The sequence below is a fragment of the Cuculus canorus genome, chromosome 2 (genome assembly GCF_017976375.1).
Source record: "Cuculus canorus isolate bCucCan1 chromosome 2, bCucCan1.pri, whole genome shotgun sequence".
NCBI lineage: Eukaryota > Metazoa > Chordata > Aves > Cuculiformes > Cuculidae > Cuculus > Cuculus canorus.
The window spans coordinates 73,982,903-74,002,534 of record NC_071402.1 but is presented as its reverse complement, the minus strand read 5'-3'; the positions used below and the strand labels follow the sequence as shown (position 1 = coordinate 74,002,534).

General features: G+C 40.7%; 1 protein-coding gene across 2 annotated transcripts in view; it reads left to right on the top strand.

Moving 5' to 3' along the window:
• The window catches only part of VWC2 (von Willebrand factor C domain containing 2), a 60,653-nt gene that overhangs the window by 10,023 nt on the left and 30,998 nt on the right, over positions 1 to 19,632 (top strand). The window lies entirely within an intron of this gene.

Genomic DNA, 19,632 nt, shown 5'->3' with positions numbered 1-19,632 from the left:
TTTTCTGAAGCATTCAGCAACAGTTACTGAGAAAGGATGAATTTGGGAGCTGATGGTGTGATAGCTAGCTGGTCCAGAGGATCCTTTAGCACGTATTTGATGGCAGGAGCCTTCCTGACATACTCATAGGCTTTTTGTGTGTGTCATGCTCTGCTGCAGTTCCCCGGGAGTGACTTTTGGCAGGCAAAAGGTCTTTTTTCATCCCATCAGAGAGGGAGTTAACAAGTATAACAGATTATGTAGTGTTTCCCAGTGAATTTCTCCAGCAGTGTTACCACTGTTTGGAGGTGGATTGGCTTTCCATCAGTATCTGTTCTCCCACAAGTATCAACACAGTGCACTGGGGTGGCCATCATCCAACAGTGGCTTGCCTTTGGATTAAGATTGTAAGGTAGTGCGGAATGTGGCTTGGCCACTCACATAAATCTCCTGAAAACTTTTCCTGGAAATGAAGCCTTTTAAAAAAATTGTACAGAAAATATGTCTTAGTTGTGAGAATGCTGACTTCTCTCTGGGTGCTAAAGGTGAAATACCTGAGTTCTGCCTTTTGGTTAAACAGTGGTCTTGTCCTCAGCATCTGAATCCCAGATATTACTTGCATATTCCTTAAGTATACCCATAAGCTGGCATCCCTGACCCAATTTCAGGCCGTGGTGACCAGAGCTGCCTGTTTCCTGTGAGCTGTACTGTCACTTCTCTGCATGTCAAAGAACCAAGAGTGGCTTTCCTTGTTAGCTTTCAGATGAGGAAAAAAGCCATTAACAATAACAACAAAGCCAAGATAGTTCAGAAGAAGCTCAACTTTCTGGTTCAGTGGCTTCAGTATAGTATCACAAAGAAATATCTGAGGAATCCTTTCCATCTGGGGAATGCATTAAAAAAAAAAAATACTAGGCCATCTGCATTCAGAGCTTATTTAAAGCATGGGACAAGTGCAGTTTGCAAGGAACTTCATTGAATTGCTGGATGTTTTTAATTGGATTGAAGCAAAAGCCTACTGAGCAGGAAAACCTAGCCTGCCTCATCCCGTCATTTTCAAGCCTACTGGAACAAATGCTCTGTGAATGTGAGTTGGGTAAACAATCATCACGTTATGCTTCAGGGTTGATTGTAGAAGCAATAACATCAACAAGATCATGCTAGTAACCCAAATGAGCTTGCATGATGCAGGAGGATCTCAGCCACATAACCTGAGTTATGGGAAATGTGGAGCTGTGGAAATTGAACAAGTGAGGTGACTGCTGTCATGATCTGCATCCCACCCTTGGTAGAGCAAGAAGGTGTGGAAAGTGAAGTTTGGGTTCTACACTAACATTTGTGTGTTAAAAGTGCACAAAATTGTACACACCTCATAAAAAAATGTTCACAGCTCGCATTTCCCTTCTTTTCATGGCACTTCATAACATTTAAGGCTTTCCCAGCTTGCCTGGCCTACAGGTTGCTGGCGATGAGCCACCAGGGTCAGGGCAAAGCAACTGCATCCATTGCTTGTATAACCATATACAAATGCCTGATTAAGAATTATGAAGGAGATCTAGTGAAAGCCCATCATTATTAGAAATGAATTAATTCAGTTTGTTGCCAGGTGTAAGACTGTGTGCATTATTCCCTGTGGGAAGGAGCGGATGTTGTTGACTTGATTCCAAAGAAGTGCTGGAGACAGATAAGTAACTACTCATCAGCCTTACACAACTGCATGCAGGCATAGGTACAGACCTACTCTGAATGTAAGTAGTGGTGAATGGAAAACATGCAGAGCAAAAAACAACCTCTTCTGTAAGATTTAATAGTCTCCTATACCACATCCTGTCTTTCAGGAGGGAGCCTAGGTAATTCACAAAGCAAATTTTCTTCTTTGTGGATAGGGACAGGAAGTATTTTAAAGAAGTGTTATATCTGCTCCAAAAAGTAGTCTATGCAAGGGACAAAAGGTGATGGACACTTCACTGAGAAAATCTTGTTGTGAGGGGAGTTTTCCTGATTTTTATGTCACAAGTTACTACAGCTAAGGGAACTGTTTTGTGCTTATCTTATATACATGCCCTGGAAGGAAGCAGGGTAGAGAGAGAAGGGAATGGTAGACGGGCTTTCTTCTTGTGTGGGTTGACATGTTAAGTTTCATGTTTTCAGTAGCTGACAGCAGTGGCAACAAAAAAACTGCCCAGAAAGTAAAATCTGACTTCAGAGAGTCATATTAAGTAACAGGTACCCAATTCAGATCTCCATTACTTACAGTACTTACAACACAGTTCCTTCTGTGGAAGCTGTCCCTGTTCACAGTGATATCAATAAGCTCAGAATCTGGTGTAGACATTTCTACAGTTTGTATGGAGAGAATAATAAAGATAATAGGCATACAATTCCTTTTCCATTAGGAAAAGACTTGGCATTTGTCACTGCTTCATTTAGGGCAGTGGGAGAGGGTGTGGGCTAATATTGGAAGTGAATTACCTTTCTAGATTAAATTACTTTGGTTGCCTGTTCCACACCTATTTCCAGTATTAGAACCCTAACAGCTGAATGCCGCTTTGCCTGAAGCATGTAGCCACACAGCATTTGACGGAGTTAAAGGTGGCCCTGCTCCTGCTGGTGTTTTTGCAGGAGATGAGATTAAACCTGCAGCCCACATGGAGCCTGAGGGGGAGGTGTGGTTGCTAGACCAAAAAAACATTTTGTTCCGAGGTCCCCAAGAGATTTTTATTTCATTGTACGACTGAAAGATTGCCCCAGATAAGATGAAGCTGAAACTGGTGCCTTCCTAGAATTTATCTATCTATGTGTCGGTGTTGTTTCTCTGTCTGCAGCAGGGAAAGCTGAGCTTCTCCTGTTGGCAAAGACTCATAGACGTGCAACCAAAAATACAAGTGCGGGTGCACAGAGGATCATGCGTGTTCTCAGGGCTATGAAGTCCACAGGAGATGTCTTGTCTCTTCTCACTGGTCATCCAATAGGGAGACTATTCTATATGCAGTCATCTCAAATGCCTTAGATGAGATGAGTCAGGACTTTATTTTATATTTGCGTTCATCGATAGGGTTAGTATACATGCATTATGTGGTTGAAATGGTTGCAGCTAGTAAGGTGCAGGTCTAACATCATGCATCCAGAGAGGGTAAATGGTCATGATTCTGTATACCAGTGCTGTGAAGCTGACTCACTGAAACTTGTTATAGTACCTTTATGTACAGTTACAACGTTTTGGCATGAGGTGACTTGAGGATGCCTCTAAATAGCAAGTGGGGACCTCTGTCTGTGTGCAGAAGCTTTCAAGAGGGGCAAAAACCTGACAAAACCTGGAAGATCTGCCAGCCCCTTTCCAGCAGTTTGTACAATGGGACTTTGTTTCACGATAGGACTCAAATCTATTAAAAAATGATGCTGGTCAAGTCAGTACCATAGAATCCGTGAGCTGTTGTCCTTCTAAAATCCAGGTGGAGAGAGGATGTGCTGGGCTGAGGGGACTGTCCAGCTGTTACAAAAAGGAGGATGTTTTTTCTGCACAGACAAAGGGAAGCTGCATCTTGATAGTTCTCATGTGAGCTGGGTTTTGCTTTTCCTTGCAGCCCCAGCTTTGCACAAGCACCATGGAGAATGTGACCTGTAAAATTTAATGCCCTTCTGCACTGTGTTTAAATAAAACATGATGTGCCCTTGACTGTATGTGCTTCTATCTCAGTCATGAAGAAAGTGTCATAATGGTGTCCAGGTAGAGGTCAAGGCAGGACTATAGCAAACATCAGGAATTTAATTGCTGTGAAAATTAAATAAACAGTGCCTTTGACTGTCCTCTCCTCTTTCTATTTTCATTTTAAATACCTGTTTTAGTCATGCCTTGGAATTTAATTTATGTATAGCAAAGAACAGAGCCTGAGAGTAGTTCTTCAATCTACATTAAGGAAGGGCTCTAATCAGGGGGTCACAGTGGTTTCCTCTAGATGTTAAATTTAGGAATCATAAAATGATAGTAAACTCTAGTTTGCAAGATTGAAACAGTATTTCATGACCAAAAAAATAATAGTACATTAAAAACCAGTAAACTAAGAAATAAGAAATCATTTCAAACTAATCCTAATTCCGCCCATACTGTATGCAACTCTGTGCTTTGTTATTCCTTATGATGTGTTTGGTTCAGGTATTTGAAAGCCCGTGTATGCAGGGGAGTATTTGTTCCATGTTTCTGTGTGCACTGGTCACTTAGCAAAAAATTCTGCATAAACTTCCTGCTTTAGTAGGTAGCATTTCACAAAATTATTTGTAATATGGGACTGTTAACCTGGAAATATTAATGTTTCAAGGGGAATTAATATTACGGGGGGAAAACACCATTATATATGTATGAACAGCTGTATGTGATTAAAATTGCCTAGTAAATATGCAGGTAGGTTAAAAAACTGTAGCAGATATTTTGGCAGCTACTTGTTGGAAAAGAAGTATCAGACTTGTTTCTTTTTGACTGCATTAGACATTTCAAGTGGCTTCCAGCTCTGGAAGGTGAAGTTGATAAACAAGTTGCAGCAGTTTTTATTTTTGGTTTCTGATGTTGATAAAGTTGAGAGGAAGCTGAATATGTGTCGCTTCAATTCAAAGATTTCTTTGACCCCATTTCATCTCTTTGCTTGCTTCTCTCATTTTTTCTGTCTGCTCTGGGAGAGTTGGTGGCTGCACAAGTTACCTGTGCTTCTTATGCAGAAATCACAGAATTGTCATCTTGGGCCTCTTTTCACAGATTATAACTAGTTTAGATATGCATGAATTATGACTGCAGACTGGTCTGAGCAAAAGCTTGTGCCAAAACCATATAAGTCTTGTTCTTTATAAGTCATGTACATGTGCGTGAATGCACACGTGTATGGGATCCAATGTTGGCTTGGTATTTTCATGTTGAGCTGGCTGAGTAGTGGTAGGTGACTTTACTTCCTCTAGGGGTATTTATATTAGGTCATGTTAATATTCAAGGTACATGATTTTCTTTCCTGTTGAAAGAAAACTGTCAGAGTATGAGAAGTATCTGTCTGAAGATGTGGCAAAAGTATCCAGTTATACTAAGCCTAAGGTGGTTACCAGGACAAATCTATTTGTATAGTAAGTATTTATTGCGTATACATAGTGTGTATATATATATTTTTTCACCAAGAAGCCAAAATGCTTTCAGTTGAGTGTTCCACTCTCAAAAGGCAGCAGAAAGCGTCCCTGAGTGTATAGCATCCTGTCATTTTACTCAAACATGTGAGGACAATCGGAAGTTATGGTAGTGTTTGGTATTTAAAGTAGTACTTTATACTTAAATCAAGGCAAGAAAAAAACCTATTAAAATATAAAAGCAGTGTATTCTATAAGCTTTCCAGAACCCATTTTGCAGCATTTCCTCATTACACACTGCTACACTGAGCCTGAGAAATATTTCTTTGGCAGTCAGTTTTTCTCCTCTTACCTGATACTGCAGCCTTAACTCATATATCATAGCTAAATTCTGCTTTATCAGTCATTTTCATGGCAGCTGCTTGCAGCAGGTGTCACTTCACTGTGAGTTGAAGGAAAAGTTGATGATGATGTGCCCTGAACAGTTGTTTAGCAGTGACAGTCCCAGGCGACTGTGGGAAACAAGCTGCCAGCTCCTCATGATAGAGTCAGAACTTCAGCGTGTTGTGGCTCTCTAGTTCTTAAAAGATGTTTTGCTTCAGCTCCAGGAGCATAAAGATTAAAATGTTCTCTGTGCTGATAGAAGAAAAAAAAAAAAAAAGAAACACTGATGTCCTTGGATGGGGGGAAAAGAATACCTTTTCTGGCAACTGTCATGTGAGAAAAAACCCTAAAACCAACAAAATAAAAAGAGAGAGAGAGGTCTGGTATACCATATGCTGCTTGCCACAGCAGTTTCACCTATCTGCCATCCTTTGTATTCCTGGATACTCCTTCCGGTTCAGACAGAAAGGTGCTTTCATGTTAATATCCACAAGGGTATTGTAGTAAACAGTGTGCTATTGCTTGATTTGTCCTCCTTGACAGCTTCTCTTTTTATATAGAGGTACATCTGGGGATTTGCTTGTTTTCTAGCTAAACAGCTAACCTGTGCTCCTCAAGATGAAGTCATTGGTTGTTTTGGGTTTTTGTTCATTTATTAGCTTTGGTTTTCAAGTTCTTCGTAGACAAATTATCTGAGTTTGCACTGCAATTTTATTCACACATATATGTGGAGATAGGTAAGATGGCAAGGAAAACAAAATCCTGGATCTCACATTGTGGCCCCTTCCCCCTCCACATTTTACCTCAAATGCTCATTCTTTGCTGTTCAAAGAAAGGTTGGAAAACTAACATTAGAGATGATTTTTTCCTACATCCAGACTTGTGTTATTTATGCTGTTTATTAAAGAAAGTATTCCCTGTGCTAATTTTGCTTCCCAATCCTGCTATTGGATGTTTATTTTAGTTTTGTATGTGTCACTGATTGAAGTTGTGGCAAAGATTTGGGCGTGTGTGTATGATTCCAAGGTCCAATATTCTTCTGTGCATTGCTATATCCTTGGAATAATATTCCATCAGTAGAATACTATACTATTTGATTAAATTATGAGCTCTTAGTTTCTGAAACCCTGTCTTGCTCCAGATTGAGTTACCATAGGTTAATGCATTACCTGATGTTAACTGAGCCACTTCCACCATCCACATGAGCTCTCATTCATATTCTTTGTGGATAATCCTGTTAGTAAATAGAAACTCTTTACTACCTAGGTGCTACAGTGGTACAGTAATAGGACTATATGGCTGATTAGTGTTTTGCACTGCGATTAAAAGGAGCAATGAGGAAATTTATACACCTTGTGTGTTTTGCTTTATACTCTTTAGGGTTTTTTTCATTGTTATTTCATTATGTTAAATGAAGCATAGAAGAGTCTGCTTGGCTATGAGGGGAGATGGAAACTTATATTAAAGTGCTGTTATATGTTAGTATGTTGGCAGTGCATCCTTCTGACAATAAATGATATAATCAAAGTCTCCCTTTACTTCTTAATGCAGTGTAGTTTTCCCTGCTTATTTTTCACAGAAAGTTAAGGTTTAGGCATTAAGGAAGATGTGAATTCATCCAGGTGACTTACTGATTAATGGAAGCAGAGAATTGGCTGATTTTGTTAAAATCTATTTCTTAATACTTTCCTCCTCTGTGTTTTGTGCTTTGCAACCACAGTGGCATTTTCATGTGGTGCAGGATCATTATTGTGAGGTCTACCTTAACTCCTTGTAACTCCTCAGTCTTTGGAATATATGTTCTTACAACAGCATGATGGTAGTCTCAGAAGTGTTCTTCCAGTCCTGTTTGATGGCAATCTCAGAAGTGTTCTTCCAGATCTCATGAAGAACAGGAAAACCTGTTTCTTTTCCTGACATATGTTTGAGTAGGGGATGACTTGCACATCTCTGCCTGTGTTTGGAAAAGGGTTCTGAAGGAAGAGGAATGATGGGTTCTTAGGGGACATGCTAAAATCCTCTGGTATTTTTTATTAATATTTGTTAAACTGCAGTGCTTGGGATTTTTTTGTTGTTGTTAAGTAGTGTCTTACTGTTTCAAGCTACTGCACTGGGGAACTCCCCTGAGCTGTGTTCAGTGAGGGTCCTGAATCAAGTCCCTGACAATTACCTTTGCCCAGAAGGTCAAACATCTTTATCAACTGGAGCTTCAAATATGTTCCTAATTTAAAACCTTGATCTTTAAGTTGGAAGCAGCTTTTACTTCGTGAACCTTTGGATTCCTTCCATGGGGGTAATTATCCATACAGTTTTGCTTTCTGGATTGTGTCCAACTGTACAGCAGTGATTGGAAAAAAAGAAAAAAGAAAAAGAAAAGAACAGTTTTTAAGTAATCCTTTACCTTCAACAGCGCATTTACCATAATGGTTAGCATTCTAAAGCTATCAGCAACCAAAAACTTTGATTGCTATTTTCATTTTGGAAAGCCCTCTGATGTTGGGTTTTCAATGGTTTTCTTTTTTTTTCTGCCTACACTGGTGCTAGTTAAATTTTCTTATAAGGATTGACTTCCTGGTGGAAAAATCACTTTCTTCTAAATGTCGCATTCTTTTGCCAAGTCTTCAGCTCTCTTTGCTTTTTTTCTGTGCTGGTAGTGAAGGATGGGGGGTCCATTAAAAAGTGGCATGTACAGATCCAACTTACTTTACAGTCTTGTAGATGGTCAATGTTTTTCTCCTGCATCATTTCTTCTCACATTGCAACACATAACTCTTGCACACTGGTTACTGACCAACTTTCTTTGAAGTACTTGCAAGCAGCAAGTGACACACTCTTTATCATCCATTGAAAAGATAAGAGTATCTTCATTGCATGCTCACCCAAAATGTGGTTTAATTTTTTTCTTTTCCTATGGAATTAATCAGATGAAACAGTGGCAAGAATAAAAGAACAAAAAATGCATTGAAACAGGACTTGAAAGACTATTGGTGCATAGAATTGAATAAAGAAGATGTATATCCAAGCAATTGCTTTTCTGCTTTTTGTGTTTGAAGTGCTTTCTCGCAATGTTATCTCCCTTCTCAAAGGTAGTTCCACAAGAATATGATGTTAATTGCTTTTCCCAGCAAAAATAGAAGTATTAATGTTTATGCTCCAAAATAGTTTCTATTCCTTTCTGACAGTAAGTTCTCAAACACTCTCAAAATTTTGAGTTCAAAAGGGAGATCACTGATTATCCTGGGCAATTTTGAGGGTAATATGCAGTTAGTGAATTCTCTTAAAGACAGAAGAGAAAGAACGGGTAGTGACTGTTAATGATTTCTTATGAAGCCAAGGAACAAGACAGCAGAATGGTAAATGAAGTTCAGCAAAGCCATATGTCAGGTAGTGAAAGAAATTGCTTGGATATTTCGATGACCTCTTGTTAAGATTTCTGCCAAGTTGTTTTAGTTAAACATCATTTGAAATGTTGTATGTAAACATCTGTCATAATTCATTAAGAAAGTCTTGAATTTATTAGAAGCATGCTATTATATAAAAACTGGTTCCTCCCACTCGATTCATGTAATCTTCTGTGTTTGCTGAGCACTCAGCAAGAAAAGGTTGCAGAAATACAGAGGCAAGCTGAAAGAAAGCTGAATATTCCCCACTGAGAATAGATGAGGTCTCCAGGAGTGATAACACATGAATTAAAAATCTCATGATAAAGTGTGGTACTGGTGGAGGGGGATAGTACCAGTGAAAATCTTCCCTGTATTCACAACACAAATTTAAGGTAGAAACAAGAAAATCAGAAGGCATTGTACATAATAAGGTCTTTAATGCACCATGTAATTGTCTCATGAACACACTGTGGAAGACAGCGCTTATACAGAGCTTCCCAGGATTAAAGAAAGATAATGTATTTGATAGAAGGAATAAAATACCTTAACCTAGCTACGGCGAAACTACTTGAGTTGACATGCTGTACAGCCCAGTAGAAACCTGCTTTTAGGAGTTCATTTTCACTTGAGTAGAAATCATCTTAGAATTTTGGTTTTGACCCATCTCTTTTTAAAGCAGTTTGCAGAAAACTGGTTAGGCTATATTGACTGTAGCCCAGCCAAACACATCCTGGAAGTACATGTACCTTCTTGTTACAGTATGAAGATAGACATAATGAAATTTAAAACAGCAGCAAACCTTTTCCCACAAAACCACTGCACAATCACTGTGATGTGTGCTGGGACACAATGTGATGTCATTTAGTGCATGCAGATAATGGAGAACAGACCTAATGAGGATGCCTTTTGGCATGGTCTGCTTTCAGCTATTCTAGGAAATTTTATTTAAATGACCTAAAGGTAGGTCACCCATAAATTGCTTGTATAGTAGCTGTTCATACTGTCTAAGATTTCTGAGACTGGTCAAAGGACTCTCAGTAGTTAGAGTTTGTGCATGTTTAATACAATCTACCGAAGGGCTAATTAAGAAAATAAAAAAGACTCAGAAGTAAATAAATTATAGCAGCTTATGGTGTTATTTGTTATGTCAATGAAATAGAGAATGTGCCACCCCACAATGGAAAGCTAATTATTTTCATGCCATGCAGCTTGCTAACCTGATATATTGCTAATGAATGGATTAGATGGAGGTTTGGCAGCCGCTAATATGAGTGAATTATTGTTTTTAAGACTAGTTTGTACTGACGCTGAGTTCCAAGCCAGGTAATGACTATGATAACTTAGAAGCAATTCTGCATCCATTATTTAGGGTATATATCTCTCTATCTTTTTAAATACGTTTAAATCTAATTATACATGCACATCCCTAAGCAGTCATACGTACAGCTGGAATATGTGAGGAAGCCTCATTACCTAATTTGTGGCATAAACATTAAAACTCAGGCTGGGTTTTGATTTCAATGTGTTGAAATAAGGTATGTTTTCTTCTTCTTGTGGCTGTCATGTTTTGCTGTGATTAGGTAAGCTGCTAAAATATGGAAAAATAGCCAGGTCCAAACATCGAGGGAAGAGAGGTCCAGGTGTGTTGCCAAAAGCTGCCTGGCTTGCTGGCAAGCAGGTGTTCATCAAGTATGTCATTTATATGCCAGTGGTGCTGAAAAATAACCACTTCCTCAATTTTTCTTGTTGGCAGCTCATTCAGCAGAGAAGTCATATCTGTTGTGCAGTTTTCCTTACAAGCAGGTGATGTATTTGTCAGTATAAGAAGACTTCCTAATTTCACATCAGTCGAGTGTTTAATCTTCAGTCTTCTTAGCAAAGTTTGTCCTGACAGCTGATTCTTTCCAGTCAAAATGACGGGAGAGTAAATTATCTTGAAATACACAGAATAGTATTTGTGCCCAGGGTTGACTGATTTGGTTTTGGCTCCAAGGTCCATTGCAGTGCATACTCCTTTAGGGCTCTGGTGCTTTCCTCCAGCCTGTGCTGATGTCTGTGGAGTCACCTGGCTATATCTGTATACTAGAATATGCTTCTGTGAAAACCCCTGTCATATTCATAAAAGCTATTCATAAAGGCTCGCAGGGATAGGATGGGGGAATGGGTATAAACTGGAAAGAGGCAGATTTAGGCTAGACATTAGGAAGAATTTCTTTGCCATGAGGGTGGTGAGACATTGGAACAGGTTGCCCAGGGAAGCCATGGATGCCCCACCCCTGGAGGTGTTCAAGGCCAGGTTGGATGGGCCTTGGGCAGCCTGATCTAGTGGGATGTCCCTGCCCATTGGCAGGGGGGTTGGAACTAGAAGATCTTTAAGGTCCCTTCCAACCCTAACTATACTGTGATACTATGATACTGTGATACTATGATACTATGATACTATGATACTATGATACTATGATACTATGATACTATGATATTGACGAAGTGAAGGAGAAATCTGGAAACCTTTACAGTCCTTTAAGCAAATTTTGGGAAGAGCAGAGGCAATTTTCTGAACTCATATTTTGAGGACTGCTATTAGAGAGAAATATTCAGTATGGATTGTTGACAGAAAGTAAAAAATCTCCTCTGATATAAGTCATGTTACTGTAAATGAAATGCACAGATTGCAACATCTGGACAGTGCAAAAGAGAACTTTATAGATTCAAATGACATAAAAACCCAGTCATATTTACCCCAACCTGGTATCTGATCCAAAGGTTATTCTCAATCTGAGGTCCAGCTGGCAGATTTCTAGCCTCCTGACTAAAGATGTCCTTTATACATGTGTGTATACGTATGTGTATATGTGTACATATTCCACAGAGGTCATCAGACATCATGCTTAGTGAGAGCATTTCCCACTTTTGAAAATTCCTCTGAATGCTTCCTTCCAGTGGCTCCCGGCCATCACTGTCTTACTTTGCCTCGCAGACATTGGGTACAGACTTTTTAGTAGGCCCTGTAGGAATAGGACGAGGGATAATGGTTTTAAACTAAAAAGGAGCAGATTTAGACTAGGTAGAAGGGAGAAATTTTTTACAGCAAGAGCAGTGAAACACTGGAACAGGTTTCCCAGAGAGGTGGTAAAACCTCTGTACCTGGAAACATTCAAGGTGAGGTTGGATGGGGCTCTGAGCAGCTTGGTCTAATTGAAGATGTCCCTACTTAAGGCAGGGGGCTTGGACCAGAAGACCTTTAAAGGTCCATTCCAACCCAAACCATTCTATGAGTCTACATGAAAAGACAGTAAGGTGGGCTGTGTAGGGGAAGCTTGTAGCTTCCTCACTGCTTTCTTGCGTGAGACAAGATGGTTGGCAACTTGCTGTAACACGCTTATCCTTCCATCTGGACTATATTGTAAGGGATGCATGGGCGAAATGCCTGATCCTGTGGGTGCACAGACTATCACATCCTCATTTTGCAGAGAAAAATGCAGAAGTTCTGAACAAAGAGCTGCAAGGCTACTTTTGCTACAGAGCGTTAGAGGAAAGGTTGCCTTGGTGTTACAGTCCCCAAGATGAAAGATGACCTTTTAGTTGGCTGCCTGAAGATGTGGGCTGTTGTCATGTCATTAGTGCCTAGCTTATGCTGTAATACATTTGTTACAGTTACAAAGCTCGTAATCTAGTGTTTGTATTTCCTTTTCATGTTGCCTTTTCCTTCTTATAGTAGGTGAAAACAGACAAGTGAATTTAATCATAACATTTGTACTGATTATAGTATATCATTGATAATTCACCTGTGAATGTAACTTATACAACCGAGTTGGAGGTCTCACCTTGGCAGAGTGCTCCTTGCAGTGGGGGTAGCTATGGACTGGAGATTCAAAAGCAAGCTCTGTAATTGAATTGGCCCAAGAATACCTCCCAGCTGGGCATCTCCATAAAAAGATGAATTCCCACCTATAGTCACTAGAGGTCAGTGTTAAAGTAATTTTAAAGTGCAATATCTTACCTTGTAGTGTTTTGTCTGTAAATTCAGATTGTGAGTGGTTGTGGTACAGGTAGGACTTGCATATAATGAATAAAATACTGAGCTTAACTAGTTTGACTGAGTTGTTTCACAAATTCTTGTAAATCCTCTTATTTTGATGGAATGACTGCTGATTGACAGTCAGATCAGGATGACAGATCTGGATGACATCCAGATCAGGATGATGTGATCTGTTATCTTCTGTTTTAACTCCAGCTTACTTGCCTGCTTTATAATGAAAAAAAAATGTGTGTGTGTGTGTGTGTATCTCTATATATAAGTCTCAAATAGCAAGATGGACCTGTTCATGGAAGAACATCCAGTGTGTGTTCAAGTGGTGCTGCATGACTCTTTCTGTTCTAGTATGCAATGTGTTTGTAAATTGTGCTCATAGTAAGCTTCTGTATAAACTCAATTTCCGTTTGTCTGAGAATAGAAGGGCCAACGAGGTACAGAAAAAAAGTGCTGCCAGTTGCCATGTCTCACTGAGCCAGCTCCAATTTTCATGGGAGCGATGAAGCACGTGAGGAGTTTGTCTTATCTTCTGCCTGTGAGCTTCCAGAGCTGCTTGTCTTTCAGGATGCGATGTGTGCTTTGTTCGTAGCAGATTGCATTTAGCAATATTTGGCATTATGTCTAACCCTCCTTTGCTTAGGGCATTGTGGCAAAGAACAGAATTATGTGACATGACAATGCCTAGAAAATAAGAGTAGCCTCATGTGAATGTGATTATTCATCAATGTGGGTTTGAACATTGTGGGACGTATCCATCCCCATGTTCCAGAAAAGGAGATGGCAGGGGAAAAAAACAGCTTGTTTGAGTAGGGAGATCTTGAGAGATATCAAAACGAAGAGGAATGTCTATGAGCTTTGGAAGAAGGGACAGGCTTCTTGGGTAGACTACAGGGAGGAAGTGAGATCATGCTGGAAAAAAAGCAGGAGGGCTAAAGCCCAGCTAGAAATCAAACTGGCTAAATCTGTGAAAGATAATAAAAAATCTTTCTACAAATACATTAACAAGAAAAGGAGGACAAGGGAGAATATTCAGTCCCTATTGGATGCAGAAGGACCAACAGTGACAAGGGATGAAGACAAGGCTGAGGTACTTAGTGCCTTCTTTCCCTCAGTCTTTAATAGCAAGGAAAGTTGTTCCCCCTGTGTACAAACTCAGGAGTTAGAGGAGCAGAATGAGGCTCCCATGATCCAAGAGGAGGTGGTTAGAGACTTGCTTGCCCAGTTAGACATCCAGAAGTCTATGGGGCTGGATGGGTTCCACCCAAGAGTATTGAAGGAGCTGGCGGATGTCTTGTCAAAACCCCTTTCCATCATCTTCCAGCAGTCCTGGCTGACTGGGGAAGTTTCACTGGACTGGAGGCTGGCCAATGTTGTGCCCATCTACAAGAAGGGTTGAAGGAAGGATCCAGGAAACTACAGACCTGTCAGTCTGACCTTAGTGCCGGGGAAAATCATGGAAGAGGTGATCTTGAGTGCTATCATGAAGCACATGCAAGAGAACCGGGTGATCAGGCCCAGTCAACATAGGTTTACAAAAGGCAGATCTTGCCAAACTAACCTGATCGCCTTCTATGACAAAATCACTCGACTACTGGATGGGGGAAAGGCTGTGGATGTAGTCTTCTTGGACTTCAGTAAAGCCTTTGACACAGTTTCTCACAGCATTCTGCTTCAGAAACTGTCAGCCTCTGGCCTGGACGGGCGCACACTCTCCTGGGTTGAAAACTGGTTGGATGGCCGGGCCCAGAGAGTGGTGGTCAATGGAGTTAACTCCAGCTGGAGGCCAGTCACAAGTGGGGTTCCTCAGGGCTCAGTGCTGGGTCCAGCTCCGTTCAATGTCTTTGTCAATGACCTGGATGAAGGCATTGAGTACACCCTTAACAAGTTAGCAGATGACACTAAACTGGGTGGAAGTGTGGATCTGCTGGAGGGTAGGGAGGCTCTGCAAAGGAACCTGAACAGGCTGGACCGCTGGGCTGGGACCAATGGCATGAGGTTTAACAACACCAGATGCCGGGTCCTGCACTTGGGCATAACAACCCTATACGCAGTGCTACAGACTAGGAGAAGTCTGGCTAGAAAGCTGCCTGGAGGAGAGGGACCTGGGGTTGTTGGTTGACAGCCGACTGAACATGAGCCAGCAGTGTGCCCAGGTGGCCAAGAAGCCAATGGCATCTTGGCTTGTATCAGAAACGGTGAGACCAGCAGGTCCAGGGAGGTTATTCTCCCTCTGTACTCGGCACTGGTGAGATCACACCTCGAGTACTGTGTTCAGTTTTGGGCCCCTCACTGCAAGAAGGATGTTGAGGCTCTGGAGTGTGTCCAGAGAAGAGCAACGAAGCTGGTGAGGGGGCTGGAGAACAAGTCTTATGAGGAGCGGCTGAGAGAGTTGGGGTTGTTTAGCCTGGAGAAGAGGAGGCTGAGGGGAGACCTTATTGCTCTCTACAACTACCTGAAAGGAGGTTGTGGAGAGGAGGGAGCTGGCCTCTTCTCCCAAGTGACAGGGGACAGGACAAGGGGGAATGGCCTCAAGCTCCACCAGGGGAGGTTCAGGCTGGACATCAGGAAAAAAATTTTCATGGAAAGGGTCATTGGGCACTGGAACAGGCTGCCCAGAGAGGTGGTGGAGCCACCATTCTTGGAGGTGTTAAAGCGACGGGTGGGTGAGGTGCTGAGGGGCGTGGTTTAGGGAGTTTTAAGAATGGTTGGACTCGATGACCCAGTGGGTCCCTTCCAACCTAGTGATTCTATGATTCTATGATTCTATATCAAGGAAGGAGAAATATGCTTGAAGGGGAAAAGAAGGAAACTTCCCTGATTTCAGGGAGAGCAGTGTCTTGTGGTCTTTGTTACTCAAAATAATGAACTTATTTTCAAACATAAGATGATTTGACTATATTTACCATCGTAATTCCAGATAAAATAGTATTATTCAAATGCATGTCATGCCTTCTATTTATGGAAGGTGAAATGGCATTTACATTTGGTGCTATATAGTTCTTCTAAATAAAATTGATGCTGGATCGTTCAGTGTAGATGGGTTTCCATAGATTGTTTGGGATTTTGGTAACATGACAGATTTATTCTGTCAACCTCCATTTCTGGGGTATTTTTATTAAGAAGGTCAGTGATCTGTCTGAACCTAATTATCCCATCTGGTGAGTGTGCTTGAGGCACACAAGCTTCCTGCAGTTCATGTGCACAAAGAAATTATGTGGTTAGCATGTTGTTTATTCAGTTCTGACTTCTCAGCTGAATGGAAAGGTGTCTGCTGGCAGCTGCATTGCCCAGGGTAGCTTTAGATGTGGCTCTGGGAAAGGACTGGAGTTTGTGTCTTCATCTTTATGGGAAGATCTACTGCTCTGCTATTGTGACTGCTTTTCATCCTGTTGTTTTGTTTTTGTTTTTTTTTTTTTTTTTTAACTCATTATTTTAATGATCTAAGAAGACAATTAAAAGCTGTGTGTTGAGTCAGGACTTCTTTTCAATATTTCAGAAGTTTCTTTCGTTCTTCTGGTGCCATTGAAATATTAGGTGGACTTTGCAGAAAGATTCCTGAGTTTTCAAGCTGTAGCACAGTCCAGCTGGCATTGTCTATTTTAAGTCTTTATGCAGACCTCCACAGCACAATATGTAGTCAGCTCAACCATCTTCAACAGAGTTCACCCACACGGTGCCTGTGTAATGTGTAGAAGTAGTGTTGGAAAAGGATGCTGGTGAAGCAGGTACCATGTCCGCAGTCATGCACACAGAAGACATGTAACAAAAAGAAAATAAACATGTTAACTCTTGTGTTATACATTAGCAGACAAACTACTAAAACCCTCCATTCTTTCCGAGGACATTCATTCAAAATGCCAGCCAAAATTAATATGGATTGCACACTGTATATTTAAACTTTCACCAAGACTGTGCAAAACTGAAATCTTCAGATACATCATTATTAATGAAGTTGCTCAGTCATATGTAATAATATAGATGTATATATTAAGACATCCATTTCCATGCTTTGTAATCCTATTTCAGCTCTGAAAAGAATTTAATTTGATTCTTGCTGGAAAAATGTTGTAGATAAATCTATGAATTCAGTCAAAACTGTATGTCCTTTATCTGCTGCTAAACTCTTTCATTAGTGGCTCTTGACAAAAACAGTGCTATGTAAAAGGTGACAGTCAAACTGATAAAAATCCAATTTTCTTTGTTTAACGAGAAACAGGTGTGCAGTCTGTGTATTTTCTCTATGAGTTTTGAAACTGCTGACAGGATTGAGATAGACCTGCAGCTATCAGTTTTGCAGCTTGAATACTATCACTGGCCATTTTCCCACTAGTATGAACCATACCATTAAGCAGAGGCACCACACAAACATATGCCAAACTGTGATAAAGATTATATGTGCTAAAATGATAAAAGAAAAAAATATTATTGTGTCCCAGGAACATGCTGATATATAGAGGTTTTGAAAAACTGTAATAAGATAAGAAAATTGGAAAATCTTGCTTTTTTCATTTCCTCACGTCTATCTAGAGTAATTTAATAAACAAGTAATACAATGTGTTAGCCTTTGTTATGTCTGTGTTTGTTAACGTGCAGACTTGCAGAGAGTGTAAACCCATCTCTTCTGATGCTGTAGTGAAAATGTGGGTGCTTTTTCTAGTGTAATCACTGAAATCTAAAATGTTTCAATAAAAACCTTATAATCCCTTTGTTTGGAAGATAAATCAGAAAACGTCTGGAATACTTTGGTTATGTAGAACAAAGAAACATTTTCTTCTTCCCTAATAAATTTGATTTGGTACAGTGGTCCAGTGAGCAGTTGTAATTTCTTGAAGTAATCATAGTTGCAGATATTTCTCGATCATCTAAGCTGATCTTTAATTCTGCCAAGATCTTAGTTTAAATAGCGCTTAACTGGTTTAAGGAAAGGTGATGAAATGTGTGGGAATGAGGAAAAAATGAGAGAGAAGATGAAGAGGAAGAAAGGGTGGAGTAGGAGTTAAGAAAGATGGAAGAGGAAGAATGTGGCACACTGAAGAAAAAGGTTGTGTACCCATAGAGAAATAGGCAAGAGGCGCTCTGACTTAGAGTCTGATGTATGTTCTTGCTATCTGTGTTTAGGGGAGAAGAATAAACACAGCCACAGGGTCAAGTCCAAATGTTTGCAAGTAAAGGACTGGGGAGTGTGAGGAATGAAAAACAGAGCAGTGGTGGCTGTATGTTCTGCAGGGTCACATCTGCTTGGCTTGCTGTAGCCCCACAAGGCAGACAGGAGCAAGCTGCATGGTGCGCATGTCTCTGTCTTCCCTGAACCCATCCTGCACTCATGTGAGAATCAGATTTATTTCATTGTTTTAATCATTCTTAACAAAGTCATCCATCAGCGTCTTAAAACTTTCCTCCTAGGATAGGAGCTAAGCAGCCATTTTATTGATGAGCTTATTGAGATTTTATGTGCGTTTGACAGTGACTTTCATCACAGCACGGTTCTGTTGCTTTGATTGGAGAATTTTATTTAAAATGTATGAAACCAAGGAGGGTGTTGGCACAGCTAAATGTTTATTGAAAATATAAGAGAATTTAGTGGTGGAGATCTGCAGTCAGTAGAAGCACTGGGGTACTCATGAAATAGAATTATGACCTGAAAATTCATAGGGTTCTTTTCATTTTGTTTTTTTTTTAATTAGTTATTGCCTTCAGTCATAATAGATTTTTCATTACCTTGAGACTACCTGTGAGCAACAGAGGAATTTAAGTAACGTAAGATTAAATGATTTCTTATCTAAGGCCAAGTGCCGGGTCCTGCACTTGGGCCACAACAACCCTGTGCAAAACTGCAGGCTTAGGGAAGAGTGGCTGAAAAGCTGCCTGGTAAAATGGACCCAGGAGTGTTTGTTGACAGCCAACAGAAAATGAGCCAGCAGTGTGCCCAGTTGGCCAAGAATCACAGAATCATAGAACAGTTTGAGTTGGAAGGGACCTTAAAGATCATCTAATTCCAATCCCCCTGCAGGGACACCTCCCAGTAGATCAGGCTGCCGAAGGCCCCATCCAACCTGGTCTTGAATACTTCCAGGGATGGGGCATCCATAAATTCCCTGGGCAACCTGTTCCAGTGTCTCACCACCCTCACTGTGAAGAAATTCCTCCTTATGTCTAGTCTAAATCTTCCCCTCTCAAATTTAAAGCCATTCCCCCTAGTCTTATCACTACGTGCTCTTAAAAAAAAAGTCCCACTCCAGCTTTCTTGTTGGCCCCGTTCAGGTACTGGAAGATCACTATAATGTGTCCTCAGAGCATTCTCTTCTCCAAACTGATCAATCCCAACTCTCTCGGCCTGTCCTCGTACAGGACATGCTCCAGCCCTCTGATCATCCTTGTCGCCCTCCTTTGGATCTGTTTCAACAGTTCCATATCCTTCTTATTTTGAGGGTTCCAGAACTGGATACAGTACTCCAGGATGAGGTCTCACAAGAAAGGAACAGAGGGGCAGAGCTGCTGGCTACTTTTCTTTTGATGACCCCAGGATATGGATGGCCTTCTGGGCTGCAAGCGCATTGCCAGCTCGAGCTTCTTGTCGATCAGCACCATGAAGTCCTTCTTTTCAGGGCTGATCTCAATCACATTGTCCCCCATCCTGTATTGAAACCACATATTGCCCCAACCCAGGTGCAGGACCTTGCAGTTGGCCTTATTGAACTCCGTGACATTCACACAGGCCCACTTTTCCAGCCTGTTATGACATTCTGTCCTTCT